We start from the raw sequence: 24,899 nt of genomic DNA on the forward strand, positions 1-24,899 counted from the left end.
GGGATTAGATCCCAGGACCCCGCGATCATGACCTGAGCCGAAGGCAGTTGCTAAACCAACTGAGCCACCCAGGTGCCCAATAAAATAGATTCTAAACAGAAGACTCACACTCAAAGGAAAGGTTTTGTCTCTATCAAAATATTGGCAAATAAAATAACATTAAGTGAACATGTTTAAGATAGATATAAATTATTTTTAACATTTTATCATTTTCTACTTGACTTTTATTTTTATTAATAAACTACTGCAGAAAAGAAGGCTTTACAGTCTCCCTAAATCTACACATCTCTCTATATATATTTATAGATATATCTCTGGGACCTCCACTGAGGTAAGGATGGCACAATAAACAGCTGTAACAAGATTTGCCTTTAGCTACATGTAGCAGACATGGAGATGTGCTACGTAGATCCCTCAAGAAAAAACTCAGTGCCCAGGGGCAAAAAATGATGTTGGCCGACAGCCTTCAACAGTTAGCTCTTCAGGGTCTGCCTCAGCTTTAGAACAAAGGCCACATTCTTCTCAAGGTGGCTCCAAGCTAATAACTGATTAAGAGCGTGGTATAAGGGCCTAGACATTTCAGCTAGACGTAGAACTACTCCAGATGATGACTTTTGTGATAGGGCTCCACAAAGGGCTGGCAGAAACTTTAATAAGTCTATATCACAGTCTGATTTGCCCTTCCCAATCCCATTTCCTTGCTTTTCCTTTCATAGGTGTTAGACCCAAATAAACCTTTTGTACTCCTAACTCCATTTCAAAATATACTTCCTGGAACACCAAACAGGCACACTATATAATGGCACAACTGACATAGAACATTCCACACATATACATATTGGCTTATTTCATGCCAGGTAATTTTCACCACTTACTGAACCCATCACTGGAAGAAGGCACTAAGTGACAATGAGCACATGACAATAAAGAACAAAGTAACTGTCCACAAAAGCAGTTTGGTTCTAGCAAATATGTTTTGGATGCCTACCTCAATAGATTTCCAAGGGTCCAGAGCTAATATTCAAACTATTGAATATTGTATACCATGTTCTGCCAGAAGATTTGCAGGAAACCAGCCAGATTTTCTATCCAAGTACAAAGGATCAATTTCATATACTCCATAAAAATGACCTTCAACAATTTCTTCCAAATTGAGCTGAGACATGCTGGTAGTTATAGCTTGAACTTACTGAAGTTTTGTTTAGTACTTAATACGACAAGTTTAGCCAAACTCTGCCAGCCAATCTGATACGTATTTAAGCTATTGTGTGATAATAAATGGTACATGGTAGCTGCTCCATAGTACTCTCCTCTCTTTCTCTGTCAATTCTGGATATTAATGATTCAATACAAGTTTAAATATATGCATCACGACCTCCAGAACAGAAAGAAGTAAGACTCAATAATGGGAAAGAGGGTGCTTCAGCACTGCCAATGATTAAGTCAGACATGGTTATTAAGAAGAAAAGACAGTATACACATTCTGATTTACTTTGCTCTCTCTCCTGGGCCTCTTCACACCTTGGCCAAGAAAGCACCAAAAAGCAGAGCTCAACAATTTATGTAGCACTATGGAATTGACAGAAGGCAGGTATGATATATTAGTATAGTATAGGGCCTCTAGATTGAAGAGAATCTGGCTTCTTCAGTACAAAGAACAGCTTGGACTGCCAAAGAAATTAAATTTGAAGCTTAAAGAATGTACATGTAAACTATACACCAAAGATACTAAACTCCTTAAGTGGTAAATCTCCTACTCTGTGAGAACTTGGGTGCATGGATTATGCCCAAGAGATGGCTTTTGGAAATGTCCTTTGGAACCAGATAATCAGTTATTTCCACTCAAACATTTTACTTTAAAACCTCAAGCTGAGATTAAAATTTAAAACAAAAATTGAGACAAGGACTTCCTACTGTTAGAGTAATCACTAAAAGGAAGATATTTAAGAAATTGGATAAGGGTGTTTCATGATTTATGATTTTACTTGGTAAATGTATGACATTTTTAAAGTCCTAAAACAAATGGTCCTCTGCACATAATTTGAGTCAGTCATTGTAAAATCTATTTAAAAGAAACTAAAATCAGGTAGAGCCTAATATTTACAGCAAAGCTAAAACACAAGAGCAATAATTTGGAGGAGTATCCCAGACTCTGCCAGGACAATTAATAACAAAGTCCTTCCAACTTCTGCTTACTGCCTAATTCCAAAGCCATATCCATATTTTTAGGTATTCATTATAATAGCACCCCAAATTCAGCACCAAAATCTACATTAGTTATCTATTACTGTGTACAAATTACTCCACTATGTAGCAGCTAAAACAATATACATTTATTATTTCATACTCTCTATGCAGGAGCAGCTTAGCTGGGTGGATCTGGCTCAGGGTCTCTCATGAGGTTGCACTCCAGATGTTGGCTGGGGATGCAACAATCTGAAGGTTTAACTGAGGCTGGACGGCTCATTCATGAGACACAAGAGCTTCAGTTCCATATTGGTTCTCAGAAATAGGCCTCAGTTCCTCCCTACAAGAAACCTCTCCATCAGGTTTCTTGAGTGTCTTCACAACACAGCAATTTACTGGTCTCCCCACAGGGAGTAATCTCAGAAAAAGGGAAGCAAGAAGGAAGTCTTTTAGTCTTCAAAATTAATACACCATCAATTCCATTATATGCATTAAAAGTGGATCACTAATGCCAGTTAACCTACTCAATGGGGAGTGGGGGGAATTAAGCTTTACCTATTGAAGGGAGACATATCAAATAGTTTGTGAACATACTTTAAAACCACTCCGTGGAAGTATTAGGTTCAAAACAACAACTTACAGATCATTATTTAGTGATTTCATCCTTATCTTAACCAAGGGCCAATACCAGATATAAAGATAATTCAGCAAATAAGAGCTCTGCCAAACCAGGTGCAAGTTCATCATACTCTTACTCAAAACCACAATACACAATAAGATATTACTATACCCCAATTTAAAATGACTAATTTTTTTTTGAGAGAGAGAGGGCATGAGTGAGGGTAGGGATGGGGAGGGACAGAGAGAGAAAGAGAATCTTAAGCAGGCTCCCTGCTCAGCATGGAGCCCAATGTGGGGCTTCATCTCACAACCCTGAGATCATGACCTGAGCTGAAATCAAGAGTCAGATGCTTAACTGACTGAGCCACCCAGGCACCCCAAACGACTAAAATTTTTTAAATGAAATGTTGAGAATATCAAATGCTGGAAAGGATGAGGAGCAAAGGTAACTCTCATATATTGCCTCTTGGAATGCAAAATATTACAGCCACTTATAAAAACAGTCTATCAAGTTTCTTATAAAGTTAAACATGCATTACCATATGACCCAGCAATGATACTCCTAGGTACTTACCCAAGTGAAAAGAAAAGTTATGTTCACACAAAAACTTGTATAAGGGTTGTATTAGCCAGGGTTCTCCAGAGATACAGAACCAATAGAATTTATGTATATAATAGGAAGAGATTTATTATAAGGAACTGGTTCACACAATTATAGAAGCTAGCCGGGTTGGAGACCCGGGAGAGATGATGTTCCAGTTTGAGTCCAGAGGTCATCTAATGTAGAACTAGGACAAAATGATGTTGCAGATGAAATCCAAAGGTACACTGCTGGAGAATTTTGTCTTGGTAGGGGTAGGGAGTATGCGTAGCATGCCAGCCTTTTTGTTTTATTCAAGGCTTCAAGTGTTTAGATGAGGCCCATCTATATTATGGAGAATTACCTGCTTTACTCAAAATCTACCAATTTTAGATGTTTATCTCATCCAAAACGACCCTCACAGAAACACCCAAAATAATGTCTGACCAAATATCTGGGCACTCTGTGGCCCAGTCAAGTTACACCTAAAATTAACCACCACATTGGTATTTATAGCAACCTATTCATAATCCCCAAAATCTAAAACAATGCAAATATCCACAGAATAAATAAACTGTGGTACATCTATATAATGAAATACCATTCACCAATATAAATGGATTCACCATATGCAATATGAATGAAGCTCAAATGCATTATGCTAAGTTAAAGAAGCCAACTCAAAACTCCATATACTATGTGATTGATTTATAGGACATTCTGGAAAAGGCAAGACTATAGGGACAAAAAGAATGAAAGAGCTGCCAACAAAGGAGAACAAGAGAATTTGTGGAGGTGATGCAACAGTTCTGTACTTGATAACAGTGATGCTTACCATGACTGTTTGTCAAAACTCACATAACTGTACACTCACTAAAAGGATGAATTTTACTATATATAAACTATACCTAAAATAAATGAAAAATCTAATCAGTTACTTTCCTACTTACAAGGAATGGTGTCATGTACTTTCTAAAAACCCGTATCCAAAGCTATGGTAAATGGCAGCTATGGACATATACTAAACATCAACCAATTATTATCCATTCTTGTCTCCACATCTCACCAAAATGGCCTCTTCCCAACCACTAATGTGAGAATCCTCATTGGTTACGTGAAGTGTCAGCAAACATCTTAGGCCCCTGCTTAGCTGACATAAAGTCCTAGCCTATCATGTCTAATCAGTTCTCAATTAAGGAAATAAAAAAAGAGTATACACCACAGCAACCAAAGAGTCAAAAACTTCATTCACCATTCAAAGAAAGGGAAAGATTTGCCTCCAAAATGGCTACTCCTGGCTTCTGAAAATTAACCACAGCTGTTGATGAAAACTAGTCCAACTCCACAGGAAAGCCACAAAATTGGCAACCTAAAAACAGCAATATGTCTCCCTGAACAACTTTTAATCATGATCCCTCAAGCACTCAAGGCCAAAACTAACATACCATCCACCCTCAGCTAAAACCTCATCATGGTTTACATACACCACTTTGGCATCTTCCAGAGGCAGTGGCCACACTTTTCCCTAATAAACCAATAAACCACTAAGCAGTTCACATTGAGGGATAGAATCTAATAATCTAAAACTCAAAAATGCCAATGGAAAGGGAAAAATATATCCACACAAATAACTTGTAAGTAATTATACATCAGCAAAGAAAAATGAAGTTGCCAGCAATTGTTTTAGCCCGAGAGAGTGTGGCTGGAAACTTGGATATAGATGGTGGTGTGAAATAAAGAAAGATGACAGTTCTCTTTGCCATGACAGCCTTCTCTCCAGCTTCCTCACTAAGATTTTTAAACTAAAGCTTGGTGTCAGATTTCCTTGTCAATCCATCTCAGGAATTACCTCCTAAGACCAGATGACCTACCCATATTGGGGTTTCAAATCTTGTAGAGACTTGATGACCCTCGTCATTCTTGTCTCTCCTAGTATTTCATTGGGGTTTGGCACAGATATTTTAAAAATATGTTTCTGATTGTTGATACAAGAGTTTTTTTTCTAGTAGTCATATCTAAATATTAACCTATTGCCTCTCATTTGAGCTGATTCATAAAATGTCTTCATTCTGTCACTAGTTTCTTCAGGTTTTCTCTGGCCTGTACCTCTGTGCTGCCTAAATAAAAGAACCTAGTTATTTAGACGTCATAGAGTCACAGTCATACAGTCCTTAGAGAACCCGTATCACTGCCTTAACACAAACAAATATGCTTCTTCAATCAGTATAACATTCCAACTTTTATACAAACAAGCATTTTAATACTCCTTAACATGTTTTCAAAAATAGTGTCTCAAAGAGACATACTATGGAAATACCTTCTACCCCATATTTTTAATCAATTTTATTGACATTAATTTACATACTATAAAATTCACCAATTTTAAGCGTACAATTCAATATTTTGACAAAAGTATATAATCATGTAATAGCCACCAAAATCAAGATACAGAACATTTCCATAACCTCAAAAATATCCTCTTATGTCTTTTTGCACTCAGACCCCCTTCCATAGGCTAGCAACCCCAATCTTCTTTATGTCACTGTAGTTTTGCCCTTTTAAAATGTCATATAAATAAAATCACACATTGCCTAGTCTTCTGTATCTCTTCTTTCACATAGCAGAATGTTTTCTGATATTAATGTTGTTGTGTGTATCATTGATTTTGTTTCATTTTATTGTTGAGTTGTATTCCACTGTATGGATATGCCATGATTTGCATGTCCATTCACCAGTTGATATGGAGATTAATTTCAGTTTAGAGCTATTCTACATAAAGAAGCTATAAATGTTCACAAAAGAGTTTTTGCATTGACATATATTTTCACTTCTCAGTAAATATCTAGGAAAGGAATTAGGTCATGATAACTACAGCCATTTTAAATTTCTACTGGGTAGATAATGGCATTTAATTTTGTTCTCGTATTTCTTTTTTTTTAAGATTTTCTTTATTTATTTGACAGAGAGAGACAGCGAGAGCAGGAACACAAGCAGGGGGAGTGGGAGAGGGAGAAACAGGCTTCCTGCTGAGCAGGGAGCCCGATGCGGGGCTCGATCCCAGGACCCTGGGATCATGACCTGAGCCGAAGGCAGACACTTAACGACTGAGCCACCCAGGTGCCCTGTTCTCATATTTCTCTTATAACAAATTATGTTGAGCAAATTTCCGTTGCTTACTTGCCACTGATAATAGCTTTTTGGTAAAATGTCTGTCCAGATGTTTGACCATTCGTTCATCAAAGTTTTTGTCTTCTTGAATTGCAAAAGATTTTATGTATTATGTTTCAAGTCCTTTCTTTGATATATATTATATATATATACATATTATATATACAATATATATTGAATATTCTCTCCCAATTCTATGGCTTCCACTTTTGTCTTCTAAATAAGCAGCTTTTTGTTTTAATGAAGTATAATTTACCAGTTTTCTTTTCTTTTTTTTTAAGATTTTATTTATTTATTTGACAGGAGAGAGACAGTGAGAGAGGGAACACAAGCAGGGAGAGTATGAAAGGGAGAAGCAGGCTTCCTGCAGAGCAGAGAGCCTGATGTGGGGCTCTATCCCAGGACCCTGGGATCATGCCCCGAGCCAAAGGCAGACGCTTAATGACGGAGCCACCCAGGCGCCCCTAATTTACCAGTTTTCTTTTATGTTTCTTGTATTTTGCTCCCTCTCAAAAAAAGTCTTTGCCTAATACCAGGTCAACAAAGACTTTCTCTTGTATTTTCTTCTAGAAAGCTTATGATTTATTTCTTATATTTAGATCTGTGATCCAGTTTGAATACAAATTTTTATATAATTTGAGGTAAGGGTCATATAAAGGTCATGCCAAAGTTTGGGGTTTTTTTTTACAAATACATATCAAATCATTAACTGCACCATTTGGTGGATAGAATATCCTTTCTCCCTTTAAATGACCTTGGCATTTTTGTTGGGAAACCAACTGGTCATATATATGTGGGTCTATTTCTGAACTCTATAGTCTCTTTCTGGACTCTATATTCTGTTCCATTTACCCACAGATCTGTCCTTACATCAATAACACAGTTTTAATTACTACAGCTTTATAGTCAGTCTTTAAATTAGGAAGTATAAGTCCTCTAACTTTGATCTTCTGTTCCATATTGTTTTAGTTACTCAAGATCCTTTGCATTTCCATATATATTGTAGAATCAGGTTGCCAGATTCTGTATTAAAGAAAATAACCTCCTAGAATTTTTATTGGGACTGTACCAAATAATAGATCAATTTGAGAAAAAAATGACACATTATATTATCTTCTGATACATGAGCAGAGTATATATCACTTATGTGTTCTGTAACTGGCCTCAGTAATATTTTTCAGTCTTTGGTATACAGACATTGCACATATTTTTATATATTAACTCCTAATTATTTCAGGCTTTTATTGTATCATGCTATTGTGAATGGTGCTATTGTTTAATTTCTAACTGTTCATTGCTAATATAGAAATACAACTGATTTTTTATACTGACATTTTAACATGATCTTTTGGGACACATTAATTCTAGAAATTTCTTTATAAATTCCATATGTGTTCTCCATAGACAACCAAATTTTCTCCAAAGAAAGACAATTTATTCCTTTCCAACACATATGCCACTTATTTTCAGTAACAATGTGGATCTTCAGTAACAATGGGTTACCTTAGAGAAAATACACTTGCTTGTTCCTAATCTTAAAGAAATTCATTTGGCCTTTCAAAATCATGTATGAAACTAGCTATAATTTTTTGTAGATGACCTTTATCAAGTTGATGACGTTTCCTTCTATTCTTACTTTGTTTAGAGTTCTTTTTGTGAATGGATGGGTAGTTAAGTTTTGCCAAATACTTTTTCAGCAGTTATTAAGACCATATTTTTTACTCTGTTAATATGAATCGTATTTATTGATTCACCATGATAAACCACAATTGCTTTCTTGGAATAAAACCCTTTTAGTCATGATGTAGTATGTTTTTTATATTTTGTTGAATTTGCTAAAAATTGTAATGGATTTTTACATCTATCTTCATAAAGCATATTCGTCCATCATTTTATTTTCTTGTGATTTCTTGGTCTGGTATTGTTACCAGAGTAATACCGCCTTCATAAAATAAATTGGGAAGTCCCTTCATTTCTTTTGCTGGAAGACTTTCTGTAGATTAGGTCTTATATGTTCCTTGGAGGCTTAATAGAATTCACCAGAGAAGCCACCTGAGTCTGGTATTTTCTTTGAAGGGAGATTTGACTACAAATTCATATATATATATATATATATATATATATATATATATATATATATGTTATCTATTTTTTTCTTGAGTAAATTTAGTAGTTTATTTCTTTCAAGAAATTTGCCTATTTATCTCTAAATTGTGGAATGGATGGCATAAAGTTAGTTGTTCATAGTATCACCTTATTATCTATTTAATGCCTGTAATATTAGTAAGGATTCTTCTTCTTACATTCCTGATATTGGTAATCTGTGTCTTTTTTTTTTTAACTAATAATTCTGACTAGAGGATTATCAATTTTATTAACATTTCCCCAAAAAAGCATTTGGTTTTCTTCTTTTTAAGATTTTATTTATTTGAGAGAGAGAGAGAGAGAGAGCAAGAGCAGAGGGAGAAGCAGAATCCCCACTGAGCAAGGAGCCCAATGCAGTACTCGATCCCAGGACCCTGGGATCATGAGCTGAGCTGAAGACAGATGCTCAACTGACTGAGCCACCCAGATGCCCTGCATTTGGGTTTTTTTAACATTCCCTAGAGTTTGTTTCATATTTGAACTTTGTTCTTTTTATAATTATTTCACTCCTTACTTTGTGTTTAATTTGTTCTTATTTTTCCACTTTTTTTGAGATATAAGTTTAGATCATTGATTTTGAGGACCTCTTTTTTCTAATAAAAGTATTTAAAACTTAAATTTCCCTCTAAGCAATGCTTCCCACAAATTGCGGCAAGTTGTAATATTAATTCATTTCAAAACATTTGCTAATACATTGCCTTTCTTTCTGAGCTCATGAGTTATTTAGCTCTGTTAGTTGATTAATAAATACTTGGAGATATTCCAGATATCTTTCTGATATTCATTTCTAGTTTAATTGTTACAGTGAGAAAACATACTTAAAACTTACTGAGGGGTGCCTGGGTGGCTCAGTCATTAAGCGTTTGCCTTAGGCTCAGGTCATGATCCCAGGGTTCTGGGATAGAGCCCCATGTCCAGCTCCCTGCTCAGCAGGAAGCCTGCTTATCCCTCTTCCACTCCCCCCTGCTTGTGTTCCCTCTCTCACTGTGTCTCTCTCTCTCAAATAAATAAATAAAAATCTTAAAAAAAACACTTATTGAGACTCCCTTTATAGTGTAAAATGTGATCTATTATCTCCATAATGTTTTATGTATATTGAAGAGAATTTGTATTCTGTTGTCATTTGGTGGGACTTTTATAATGTCAATTTGGTAAAGTTGATTATTAGTATTTTTCAATTTTTCTATATACTTACTGATTTTCTGTCTACTTTTCTATACATTAATGAAAGAGAATCAACATTTAATTATAATTATGTATTTATCTATTCTCTTTTTTAATCACTTATTTATCTTTTTTTCATGTATTTCAGCCTTTATAATATGGTACATAAACATTTATTCTGAATTGTATTATCCCTTGATCAGTTTATCCTTTTGTTATTACAGAATATTCTACATTATCTCTGGTAATATTCCTTGCTCTGAGTCTATGTTAATATAAATAGGACTACTCCACTGTTTCCTTTTATTTTTAATATATCTGTGTCTTTATGTCTAAAGTGGGTTTCTTGTAGATAGCAAATAGTTGAGTATTGCTTTTTTAATCCATTTTGATCATCTCTGTCCTTTAATTGTAGTGTTTAGACCATTTACCTTTAATGTAATTATTAATATGGTTGAATTAAAACCTACCATCTTGTTACTTGTTTTCTATGTGTCTTATTGTTAGCTTTTCTTCTTTTCCTGCTTTATTTTAAATAAAATTAGTGGTTCTTTAAGATTCCTTTTTTTTTTTTTTACTTATAGCTAATTAGCTCTACCTCTTCAAATTGTTATTGCTATTTTTAGTTGTTGCTCTAGGCTTTAAAATATACTTTTTGCTATCACAGTCTACACTTAAATAATATTAGAATTGTTTAAATAACAAATTCCATTTAAAAGTGTAAGAATCTTATAATAGTATGCTTCCATATTCTTTAGATCTTTTCTTTTTGCTATTTTTGTCACACATTTTATTTCTAGAGAAGTTATAAATCCCCTAATACATTGTTATCACTTTTGCTTTAAACAATAAACTATCTTTTAAAGAGATTTAAAAAGAAGAAAACATATTTTCTATAAACTTACTTTTTATCCATTTTGGAGCTCACCATTCCTTTACGTAGAGCCAAGTTTCCATCTGATGTAATTTGCTTTCTGCCTAAAAAACTCCTCTTAACACTTCTATAGTTCAGGTCTACTGAAAAAAAGAATTCTCTCAGCTTTTCTTTCTCCATAAAAGTCTTTATTGCACTTTCATATTTGAAAAATATTTTTAACTAAGTATAGAATTTTAGCTTCTAAAAGAATTTGGCTTCTTTTAGGAGAAGCAGTTGTTACTTTAACAACAACAAACTCAAAAGACAGGTATGATTAATTAGCCAAGAATGAAGATAAAATGGAATTCTTTTAAAAAGACATTTTATTCAAAGTAAAGCAGAAAAAGAGAAAAATGAATAAGATATCCATAGCAAACATATAACAAGATGGTAGATTTCAACCCAATCATACTGATAATTACATTAAATGGTCTAAACATTACTATTAAATGGCAGAGATTATCAGATTGAATTTTAAAAAGCAAAATCCAATTATATGTTATCCATAAGAAACTCATTTTGAATATAAAGATACAGATATAGCCTTAGAAATGGATGGTAAAAGATAAACCAGACAAGAACTGTTCTATTTAGTACTTTAAATCTATTGCTCCATTGTATTCTAGCTTGTATAGTTTTTATTGAGCTGTCTCCATCATTTTTATCTTTGTCCTTCTGTATATATGTGCCTTTTTCTCTGGGTGCTTTCAAGATTTTCCATTTATGACTAGCTTTTTATCAATTTAATTATAATGTGGCTTGATGTGGCTTTATGTTTCTTTTGTTTAGGATTTGTAAGTCTTCAATCTGTGAGTTTATATTTTTCATCAAATTAAGAAATTTTAGGCCATTTTTCTTAAAATGTTCTTTGTGGTTCCCATCCCTCTTCTCTTTCTGGGACTTCAATTATACACATGTGAAACTCTCAGGTGTTTTCCACAACTCACTGAAGCTCTGTACATTTTATCTCTCTGGTCTTAATTTTGGATCATTTCTATGGTTATATATGCAAACTCACTGATCTTTATTCTGAAGGGCAGATAATTGAATTTATTTAGTAAAGAAATTACTGAGTAGGAAAGTAACTCAGAGAAGGCATTTCTGTAAATGATTAACGTAACCTGAATATGCAGCATGCTTTATGAAAGAGTGACTCAAGAAAGACTCAAGAGATCAAAACAGAAATCTAGATAAAAACAGATCAAAGACTAAACTGGGATTGTGGCAGAGAAAACTGAAAGAAATCAAAGTATGAAGTAGATATTTTAAAGGGAAATGTATATAGTTTAGTAGAGTATATAAAGATACTAAAAAGAGGAATAACTCAAGATAAAGTCATTTCAAATTTAAATGACCAGGAAAATGATGGTATCAATTAGGAGATATACAGTTTAGGTAAGGAGAGTGATGAAATTAATTTTAGGTTAATTTAGATTATACAAGTGTAATAAGCATCCTGGAAGAAACCGGATATAAATAACTGAAGCTCAAGTGAAAAGTCAACCCTAGAGATATTTATATATTTAGTGACAATTAGCATAGTTGAACAAAAAAATACTGATCAATTCTCTATACAAAAAATCTACACTGAGAAAAAGCACAGTAAGCTAGGGGACTAGATCTTTATAAATAAGCTTAGGAAGAGAAGGAAAGAGAAAAGTTTAAAAAGCAACAGAAATGAAAGAATAGTTCAAGAAATAAAAGGGAATGCAGAATAGCTTAAAGTCATAAAAGCTGATAGAAACATTATTAGGGGATGAGACCCAGAGTTTCAATATTATAAACTTCTGCAGAAACTTCAAGAAAAAATAAAAACCGAAAAAATGACATCTTAATGATACTCAAGAGGGACAGTCAAATTAACAGTAGAAATGTTTACTCATCAAACAGGAAGCAATCAGGCTGGAAGAAATTTACTTACAGGACTCAAAAGTGCCCCACCATTCTCTGACAACCAAGTGTAGAAGAGTAACAATTTCTAACCAGATACAGAGAACTTCAAGTATGCAGACCTTTCCTATATTAGGAAAAGGGGTAACAGCAAAGTGCCATAAAAGGTATGCTTTAAATTTTTAGAGTGGTTTAACATTCACATTTCCACAAAACAAGTCTACCTTAAAACATCATCACTGAGTATAATAAACAAAACATCTGACCCTAATCTCAGCTTGGGTTTCCACAAAAAGTTTATAAAATAAGTTTAAAAAGACATAAAAGTAAAGTTACAATTATAACAGAACTACAAACAGTCTCTAAATTTTAAAATAAAAATAACAGGGTATCCAAAAAGTAGAATTCACATTTGTCCTTCAATCGTTTGTAAATGCATTTCAAATAAATCTAACTCCATAACTCTGTTCAGATCTCTCTATGGTCTATTAAATCAAGAATGTTGAGTAACAGGAAGTAAAGTGAGTTCTTTCATAACTAGTATCCACAATGTCACACCTCATACAGTTTTCTTCAACCATCCTCCCTTTATTATTATTGGTAAACCCACACTCTAAGAATATCTGCATTTTAAGAATCTGAAAAATGTATCCCCAAATCATTTGTTCAGGAGTTTGGGGAATATTCTCTTTTAAAACTCATGCACAATAATTGAGTTAACTCGTGCCCCAATTTTTTTAAAGGCAGATATTTTTAGTGATAAGCTGTTAATGAATGTCACAAATATCTGAAATTATAGAACTGTTTTCACCACTGGAATCTATTGTGTGTTTACCTGGGAACAATGACAAAACTCAAAAAACTTTATAATCCTGCATGAAATTGATTCGTTAGACAAAAGCCAGACAGCCTTAATGTGGCCACTCCAAAGAAATAGAAAAACCATTTTCAGTGCCTACTCGGTTTTTTGTCCTGGCTACTCCTATAAACACCGCCATATTTCATAATATATGGTATAATTTAAATATTAAAAATTCAAGAGAATTGAAACTTATTAGAAATAATGAAGTTTAAGAAGATTGCTAGATACAAGATCAGAAAACAATAATTAATTTGCTTCCTAACAGCAACAAACAATGCAAACATTTAGTACCAAAATAGCTAATATATCAGAATTGGTCGGGTCTGAAAGAAACAGAGAACAAAATTATAGTAACTTAAACAAATTAAGGTTAATTTTTCTCACATGTCAAAAAATCTGAAGGTAAGCACTCACATGATTCAGCTACTCTACAATGTCAGCGAGTACCTGAGGGCTTTTTTCCATCCATCTGACTGCCATGTTTTTATACCTATGTTTTGTCATTTCTTATTCACAGAATAGGTGAAGCATCTCTAAGCACCATGACTTCATACTTGCACCACAAACAGGAAGAACAGGGAAAGGATATTACCAGTAACATACCTTTTTCCAGAAAAAAAATCTTCCTAATAACCACTCCATTGGACTTAAGTGCCATTGGCCAGAACTAGGTCATATGTTTACCTCAAGCTGCAGGATTAAGAATTGCTACTAGATTAGCCAATACACAAAGCCTGCCACAGACTCTTCAAAACTCATCAAAAATATATAAGTTAACTAGAAATAAAATTTAATAAAATACATGCAAAAATGTAATGGAGAAAATAATAATTTATTCAAAGACATAAAAGAAGACTTAAATACATGAAGATATATATTTAGGAACAGAAAGAATCAGTAAAGGTAGCAATTATCCCCTATTAAATTATCATAAATTTTACCAACTTTAGTTATACCTGGTCACCTGTAGAGATAGCTGTAAAGAGAAAAGGGTAGAAAATGTGTCTTTGTATCCAAAATATTTCATTTATTTAAAAAGAGATTATTAAAAAGATTTATTTTCATTCATTTATTTCATTTATTTAAAAAAATTGTTGAATCACACTATATTGTACACCTTTTAAACATACAGCATTAAGTGAGAAATAAATTCGTATTGTGTTAAACCATGTGATTTAGGAGTACTTTGTTAATTCAGCATAACTGGTTTATCTAATATAGATAAAAAGACATAAGCAGTGTGGGTAAGTAAATTATGAACTGAAATTAAAATGTAGAAGAATGTATAGCCCAACTTTTATATGAAATAAAATAAATATGTATATTTATTCCATGTATAAAATGGAAAAAGTAATAACCACACTGTACATTAAACTTTACCCAAATATTATCATTTTATCAGTTAATCAAATCTTTATTAAAAGGAATTTTCTGCTATGCAGTTCTTAACCCTGAAAAGTTATGAATTGGTAAAAAAAAAAAAGCAACATGTAATCACCACATGAAGTTAGACTGCATTCATGACTAATAAGCCAAGGACATAAGATCTTATTGGAAGCAATATGGCCACAGAGAGCAGGACCCAAGGCAGAAAACTGGAGTTCAAAGTTCACTTTTGCTCAGGGTGGGATGAAGAACAGCAGCAGTAGCTGTTAGCAATAGTATGTGCACAGATTTCGAGAAACTGAGTGCTTGCTATATGCCATCAATGTTTTACCACTCCAAAAGAACTTACACTAATCATTTCTTTACCCTTCCATTTGTTTCCTCCGACCCTCCCCCATAAAAAAAAAAAAAATTAGGATCTTTTGGTTCTTACATTAAACAGCTTTGGCAAGACCACAGCCACATCTAAGGGAGATTGCGGAGTCAGCACCCAGAGGTCCTTGATCAGTATCTCTGCCTCTAGCTTTCTAGTAAAGTTCATTTGTCCTCAATCCACCCACTGACTCAGAACCTTAAGTGGGTGGTTTTTATGTGAGTTATGAGACTCATTTTAGACCTAAAGATACCTGCATATTGAAAGTGACAGGGTGGAAAAACATTTATGACCCAAATGGATGGCAAAAGAATGCTGGAATAACAATATTTATATTGGACAAACTAGACTTTTTTGTTCTTGTATTGTTTTTATCCCACTTTGGTATCAGGGTAATACTGGGCTCATAGAATGATTTTGAATATGTTTCCTTAATTCCATTATTTGTAAGATTTTGAAAAAGACTATCAATTTTTTTAAGGGTTGGTAGAATTTATCAATGAAACCTGTAGTCTTGGGTTTTTCTGTGCTGGGAGATTTCTGATTCCTAATTCAACTTTCATTCTTGTTATTGGTCTAAGAAGATTCCTATTTCTTGGATTTAAGATTCATGATTCAATCTTGGTAACTTGGGCATTTTTAGGAGTTATCTAGGGTTTTTTTCAAAGTTATCTCATTTGTTAGTATACAAATGTTTATAGTAATGTTATCACACTATGTATTTCTGTGGTATCTGTTTTATTGATTTCCACTTCTCATTTTTGAGTCTTCTTAAGAAAAAAATCTTAGGAATGTAGTTAAAGCATTGCTAATTTTCTTTATTTTTTTGGAAAAACTGGTCATTACTTTCAATGTTATGTTATTGTTTATTCTGCTATTTTATTTCTGATTTTTCTTTGTTATTTCCTTCCCCTACTAAATTTCAGATAAGTTTCTTCTTTTTCTAGTTCCTTATACTACAATGCTAAGTTGTTTGTTTGAACTTTTTTCTTAACATAAGCATTTATAGCATAAAAATTAAAAACAGCATTACCATATAATCTAGTAATTCCACTACTATTTACACATAAAAAAAACACTAATTCAAAAAGATATATGCACTCCTATGTTTACTGCAGCATTATTTACAATAGCCAAGATATGGAAGCAACCCAAGTGTTCATCAAGAGCTGAATGGATAAAGAAGAGGTGGAGATATATATATATATATAGATAGATAGATAGATAGATATAGATAGATATACACACAATGGAATATCACTCAGTCATAAAAAATGAAATCTTGCCTTTTGTAACAACATGGAGGGATCTAGAGGGTATACTGCTAAGTGCAATAAGTCAGTCAGAGAAAGACAAATACCATATGATTTCACTTATATGTGAAATTAAAGAAACAAAACAAATGAACAAAGGAAAAAAGAGACAAACAAAAAACCAGACTCGGATTAAGAGTACATCTACCAGGGTGCCTGGGTGGCTCAGTCGTTAAGCATCTGCCTTCAGCTCAGGTCATGATCCCAGGGTCCTGGGATCAAGCCCCACATCGGGCTCCCTGCTCAGTGGGAAGCCTGCTTCTCCCTCTCCCACTCTCCCTGCTTGTGTTCCAGCTCTCGCTCTCTCTCTCTGTGAAATAAATAAAATGCTTTTTAAAAAAAAAGTACATTTACCTTGATGAGCACTGAGCAGCATACAGAATTGTTGAATCACTATATTGCACACCTGAAATTAATATAACAATGTATGCTAATTATACTGGAATTAAAAAATAAATTAATTTTAAAAATCCATCTTGCTCACATCTTTAAGCTTTAGGTGATATAGTTGACTAGAGAAGCTGGTAAGAAGAATAAACTTAGTTGAAAAAAACCTATGAAACAAAATAAGTAAAGCAAATGCAAAAACCAGTATAGAATCAGATCACAAGTCACCATTCCTCCCATCTAATACAATAATGAAAAAAGATGTATACATATTGTAGGTGAGGGTGCAGAAGATGGACATTCTCACATACTGTGAGAGCATTCCTGGTTTAATCACTCTGGAATCAATTTCATTTTATGTATCAAAATTGTAAATACTCATCACATTTTCACCCAGAAATTCTACTTACATTAGTTTATCTTAAGGAAATTTAAAACGCAGATTCATTGCAAAATAATTTATACCAAGGAAAAATCTATACCTAAACTAGACAACAAGATGACATATTAAGTAAATCATAAAATATCCATATACTACAATTCTTGAAACGACTAAAAATATGTAATAAGAGACTATTGAAGAATGCGAATATGTCCATGATATTTTTATTAAGAAGTCAGGTTATAAACAATATAGCTGGTATGAGCTCAGTTTTGTAAAACACACATATATACATATACATTCATACCCAAACACTTAGACACACATTCATAAAGACTAAATATACATTTTTGCAAAAGTCACCTACCTCTGGATCACAGGCACCTTAGCAGTTTTTTTTGGGCTCTTCCTTGAGTAGGACATACCAAAGTTCCCAAGGAACATGCTAGAAGAGTTCTTTGTCACTAGTTTTTATTTTGCTGAGTGAAGTACTCCAGCTGAGGGGAAGAACCCCAGTACTAAGGGCAATAAAGGGATACCCCATAGGGGAGTTTACAGGTGTGGCTTGTGGAGAAAGAAAAGGGGATAAAAAGATAGCAAGAGAAACAAGGGAGACAGGAAAAAATTATTTTAGGAAGTTTTGCATTGTGGTATGCAACTGAACTGCTCTTCTATCATCTCAAGAATTTCAATAAATGCTTCAGCGTTTGACAATACTTTTAGAGTTGGCTTTGTGTTAGGGCTTGAGGAAAATGTTGCTTATTTGGATTTGCTGGTTTGTTTAGATGGAAATTTTTGGAGATGCAATAAAATTCTGAGCCTGGCCTCTGGAGGAATATTTTTATTTCATATAGAAGACCAGGCCAGTCCCACATAGCAAGGAAAAGCTGTGGGCATCAACTCAAAAAGGAAAAGGAAAGGGTTAGGTATAAATATCACTAAGCAAAATACTCATCTTATTATCCAAGCCATGGTGGATCAGACAGTGAAAACTCACACAAAAGGTGACAGAAAGCAGACACTCAAACAGGAAAGGCAGTTGGCACTTGATATAGCTAACAACAGATGTCAAGAACAAAGTTACTGAGAGACTCAGGTTCAACATAAGAAATTCAACTCACTTCAGTACTAATCAGCAGCCCATCTGGAGGATACAGAATGCATGACAGAAACCAAATATCTTAGGGTGAAATTTTTAAAAGAAAACCAAATCATTTGGATGCCAGGGTGCCAAAAATAGAAGGCAACATATATTTAACCTTAGCCAATTAGTTATTTTTACAGCTCTTATTAAGATCCTCTGACTTATGTAAGTATTGTACCTAGAATGTAAACTAGTCCTAAATGTGCTTACCTCTCGGGAGGAGCAAGATGGTGGAGGAGTAAGAGACCTAAATTTCGTCTGGTCCCAGAAATTCAGCTAGATAGGGATCAAACCATTCTGAACACCTACGAACTCAACAGGAGAGTGAAGAAAAGAAGAGCAGCAACTCTCTGAACAGAAAAACGATCACTTTCTGGAAGGTCGGATGTGCAGAGAAGTGAATCCGAGGCGATATTTGGGAAGATAGACAGTGGGGGGAGGGGGACCTCCACCAGCCACTACTGGCAAGTGATAGAGCAGCAGAGCACAAAATCTGAAATTTTAGAAGTCCGCTCCACTGAGGGACATTGCTACAGAGGCTAAGCCGGGGGTGGAACCCTCATTGGGACAGTGTGGTCTCAGGACCCTCAGGGTCACAGAAAGACTGGGGGGTACCTGAGTGCAGCAGAGCTCCCAGGTAACGGAGCAGGGAAGCCGGCTCCAGAGACAAAGCCGACACGCGGGCTCTCAGCTCAGGGTTGCCATAAACCGTGATTCACAGCACAGTTGGGCCACCGCTCTTCCAGAAGGGACCCAACAAGCGGCAGATCTGGGGAGACTCCCCTGCCACCCCTGGGAGGAGAAGCATGGGTGCGCAACACAGGAATCTGCTGGGTTTGGAGACTCCAAACGGGGTCGTGTGCCAGAGATAGAAACACTCGGTCACAGGCTGGGTGAGCATGGAGTGCGACCGGAGACCGGGGAGACGGGAGTAATTGACTGCTTTTCTCTGGGGGCTCACTGAGGGGGGGGCCGAGTTCTCGGCCCTTCCGGGGTGGAGATTGGGAGCCCGTCATTTTCACTCTTGTCCTCTAAACCTATACAGAAAGCTTGCAGGGAACAAAAGCTCCCGAGAGCAAACCGGAGCAGATTGCTTAGCCCAGACTGGCAAGGGCGGGGCAATTCCACCTCCAGCAAAGACATTTGAGAACCATGTCAACAGGCCCCACCCCCAGAGGATCAGCAAGAACAGCCAGCCGAGACCAAGTTTACTGATCAGTGAGAATGGAAAAATGCCAGCACTGGGGGAATACAGCACATAGAATTCATGGCTTTATTCCCATGATTCTTTAGTCTTTCAAAGTTAATTTTTTTTAACTTTTTCTTTTTTTTTTAATTTTTCTTTTTCCCTTTTCAACCAACATCTATATGTATATATATATATGTTGTTCTCTCTTGAAATTTGGGATACATTTTCTTCTAATAGACCAAAATATACCCTAAATCTCTAGTGTATGGCTTTGTTCACATTCTTTCCTTTTTTTTTAATCCTCTTCTTTCTTTTTTCAACCAACTTCTTATCAATTCCTTTTATAAAACCTTTTATAATTTACATCTTTACATTCATATCCCATCCCTTCATCATATTTACCCTTATTTTTCTACATATATAAGTTTTTCTTTCTTTAAAATTTTGGGAGGCACTTTCTTCTGACAGACCAAAATACGCCCAAAATCTAGCGTATGGCACTGATCTATGCACCAGCCTGATCATATTTGATCATATTCTGTTTTTTTATTTGTTTGTTTTTATCTTTATCTTTTTCTTTTTTTTCTCTTTTTTTTTGTTCTTTCCCTTTCTTTTCCCCTGGTTTCAGATTTCTTCTTGATTTGTTTAGTGTATATTTTTCTGGGGTCATTGTTACCCTCTTAGCATTTTGTTCTCTCATTCACCTATTCTCCTCTGGACAAAATGACAAGACGGGAAAAAATCACCTCAAAAAATAAAGGGGGGGGGGCAGTACCACTGCAAGGGACCTAATCAATACGGACATTAGTAAGAACTCAGAACAAGAGTACAGAATGACGATTATAAACATACTAGCTAGGCTTGAAAAAAGCATGGAAGATATTAGAGAAACCCTTTCTGGAGAAATAAAAGAACTAAAATCTAACCAAGTCGAAATCAAAAAGGCTATTAATGAGGTGCAAAAAAAAAAAAAAATGGAGGCTCTAACTGCCAGGATAAATGAGGCAGAAGAGAGAATTAGTGATATAGAAGACCAAATGATGGAATACAAAGAAGCTAAGAAAAAGGAAGATAAACAACTACTGGATCATGAGGGCAGGTTTCAAGAGATAAGTGATACCATAAGATGAAACAATATTAGAATAACTGGAATCCCAGAAGAAGAAAAAAGAGAGAGGGGCAGAAGGTATATTGGAGCAAATAATAGCAGAGAACTTCCCTAATTTGGGGAAGGAAACAGGCATCAAAATCCAGGAGGCACAGAAAACCCCTCTCAAAATCAATAAAAATAGGTCAACACCCCAACATCGAATAGTAAAACTTATGAGTCTCGGAGATAAAGAGAAAATCCTGAAAGCAGCTCGGGAGAAGAGATATGTAACCTACAATGGTGGAAACATTAGATTGGCAACAGACCTATCCACAGATACTTGGTAGGCCAGAAAGGACTGGCATGATATATTCAGAGCATGAAATGAGAAAAATATGCAGCCAAGAATACTATATCCAGCTAGGCTGTCATGAAAATAGAAGGAGAGATAAAAAGCTTCCAGGACAGGGGTGCCTGCGTGGCTCAGTCAGGTAAGCATCTACCTTCTGCTCAGGTCAGGATCCCAGGGTCCTGGGATCGAGCCCTACATCAGGCTCCCTGCTCAGTGGGGAGCCTGCTACTCACTCTCCCTCTGCTTGCAGCTCTCTCTGCTGTGCGCTCTCTCTCTTTCTCTCTATCTGTGTCAAATAAATAAATAAATTCTAGAAAGAAAAAAAAAAGTCTTCCAGGAAAAACAAAACCTAAAGAAATTTGCAAACACAAAACCAGCCCTACAAGAAATATTGAAAGGGGTCCTCTAAGCAAAGAGACAGCCTAAAAGCAACATAAACCAGAAAGGAACACAGACAATATACAGTAACAGTCACCTTACAGGCAATACAATGGCACTAAATTCATATCATTTAATAGTTACCAAGAATGTAAATGGGCTAAATGCCCCAATCAAAAGACACAGGGTATCAGACTGGATAAAAAAACAAGACCCATCAATATGCTGTCTGCAAGAGACTCATTTTAGACCCAAAGACACCCCCAGGTTGAAAGTGAGGGGGTGGAAAAATATTTACCATGCTAGTGGACACCAAAAGAAAGCTGGGGTGGCAATCCTTATATCAGACGAATTAGATTTTAAAACAAAGACTATAATAAGAGAAGAGGAAGGACACTGTATCATACTTAAAGGGTCTATCCAACAAGAAGATCTAACAATTGTAAATATCTATGCCCCTAACATGGGAGCAGTCATTTATAGAAGCCAATTAATAACAAAAGGAAAGAAACACATCGACAACAATACAATAATAGTGGGGGACTTTAACACCCCCCTGACTGAAATGGACAGATCATCTAAGCAAAAGATCAACAAGGAAATAAAGCCTTTAAATGACACATTGGACCAAATGGACTTCACAGATATATTCAGAACATTCCATGTCAAAGAAACAGAATATACTTTCTTCTCTAGTGCCCATGGAACATTCTCCAGAATAGATCACATCCTAGGTCACAAATCAGGTCTCAACTGGTACCAAAAGACTGGGATCATTCCCTGCATATTTTCAGACCACAATGCTTTGAAACTAAAACTCAATCATGAGAGGAAAGTTGGAAAGAACTCAAATACATGGAGACTAAAGAGCTTCCTACTAAATAATGAATGGGTCAATCAGGAAATTAAAGAAGGTTTAAATAATTCATGGAAACAAATGAAAATGAAAACACAACTGTTCAGAATCTTTGGGATGCAGCAAAGGCGGTCCTAAGAGGAAAGTATATAGCAATACGAGGCTTTCTCAAGAAACAAGAAAGTCTCAAATATACGATCTAACCCTACACCTAAAGGAGCTGGAGAAAGAACAGCAAATAAAGCCTAAACACAGCAGGAGAAGAGAAATAATAAAGATCAGAGCAGAAATCAATGAAATAGAAACCAAAAGAACAGTAGAACAGATCAACAAAACTAGGAGCTGGTTCTTTGAAAGAATTAACAGGACTGATAAAAACCTGGCCAGACTTATCAAAAAGAAAAGAGAAAGGACCCAAATCAACAAAATCATGAATGAAAGAGGAGAGATCACAACCAACACCAAAAAAAATACAAACAATTATAAGAACATATATTGAGCAAGTACATGCCAGCAAATTAGATAATCTGGAAGAAATGGATGCATTCCTAGAGATGTATAAACTACCAAAACTGAACCGGGAAGAAACAGAAAAACTGAACAGACCTATAACCACTAAGGAAATTGAAGCAGTCATCAAAAATCTCCCCACAAACAAGAGCCCAGGGCCAGATGGCTTCCCAGGGGAATTCTACCAACATTTAAAGAAGAATTAGTACCTATTCTTCTGAAACTATTCCAAAAAATACAAATGGAAGGAAAACTTCCAAACTCGTTTTATTTGGCCAGCATTACGTTGATCCCTAAACCAGACAAAGACCCCATCAAAAAGGAGAATTACAGACCAATATCCTTGAAGAACATGGATGCCAAAATTCTCACCGAAATACTAGCCAATAGGATCCAACAGTACATTAAAAGGATTATTCACCACGACCAAGTGGGATTTATCCCTGGGCTGCAAGGTTCGTTCTACATCCGCAAATCAATCAATGTGATACAATACATTAATAAAAGAAAGAACAAGAACCATATGATTCTCTCAACAGATGCAGAAACAGCTTTTGACAAAGTACAGCATCTTTTCTTGATCAAAACTCTTCAGAGCATAGGGATAGAGGGTACATACCTCAATATCATAAAAGCCATCTATGAAAAACCCACAGAGAATAACATTCTCAATGGGGAAAAACTGAGAGCTTTCCCCCTAAGGTCAGGAACGCGGCAGGGATGTCCACTTTCACCACTGCTATTCAACATAGTATTAGAAGTCCTAGCCACATCAATCAGACAACAAAAGAAATAAAAGGCATCCAAATCGGCAAAGAGGAAGTCAAACTCTAACTCTTTGCAGATGATATGATACTTTATGTGGAAAACCCAAAAGACTCCACCCCAAAACTGCTAGAACTCATACAGGAATTCAGTAAAGTGGCAGGATATAAAATCAATGCACAGAAATCAGTGGCATTTCTATACACCAGCAACAAGACAGAAGAAAGAGAAATTAAGGAGTCGATCCCATTTACAACTGCACCCAAAACCATAAGATACCTAGGAATAAATCTAACCAAAGAGGCAAAGAATCTGTACTCAGAAAACTATAAAATACTCATGAAGGAAATCGAAGAGGACACAAAGAAATGGAAAAACTTTCCATGCTCATGGATTGGAAGAACAAATATTGTGAAGATGTCTATGCTACCTAGAGCAATCTACACATTTAATGCAATCCCTATCAAAATACCATCAACTTTTTCAAAGAAATGGAGCAAATAATCCCAAAATTTGTACAGAACCAGAAAAAACCCCGAATAGCCAGAGGAATGTTGAAAAAGAAAAGCAAAGCTGGTGGCATCACAATTCCAGACTTCCAGCTCTATTACAAAGCTATAATCATCAAGACAGTATGGTACTGGCACAAAAACAGACACATAGAACGGTGGAACAGAATAGAGAGCCCAGAAATGGACCCTCAACTCTATGGTCAACTCATCTTCAACAAAGCAGGAAAGAATGTCCAATGGAAAAAAGACAGTCTCTTCAACAAATGGTGTTGGGAAAATTGGACAGCCACATGCAGAAGAATGAAACTGGACCATTTCCTTACATTACACACAAAAATAGACCCAAATGGTTGAAAGACCTAAACCTGAGACAGGAGTCCATCAAAATCCTAAAGGAGAACACAGGCAGCAACCTCTTCAACCTCAGCCGCAGCAACTTCCTCCTAGAAACATCACCAAAGGCAAGGGAAGCAAGGGCAAAAATGAACTATTGGGACTTCATCAAGACACAAAGCTTTTGCACAGCAAAAGAAACAGTCAACAAAACCAAAAGACAACCGACAGAATGGGAGAAGATATTTGCAAATGACATATCAGATAAAGGGCTAGTATCCAAAATCTATAAAGAACTTATCAAACTCAACACCCAAAGAACAAATGATCCAATCAAGAAATGGGCAGAAGACATGAACAGACATTTTTCCAAAGAAAACATCCAAATGGCCAACA

Source organism: Zalophus californianus, chromosome 2, assembly GCF_009762305.2.
Source record: "Zalophus californianus isolate mZalCal1 chromosome 2, mZalCal1.pri.v2, whole genome shotgun sequence".
Classification (NCBI taxonomy): domain Eukaryota; kingdom Metazoa; phylum Chordata; class Mammalia; order Carnivora; family Otariidae; genus Zalophus; species Zalophus californianus.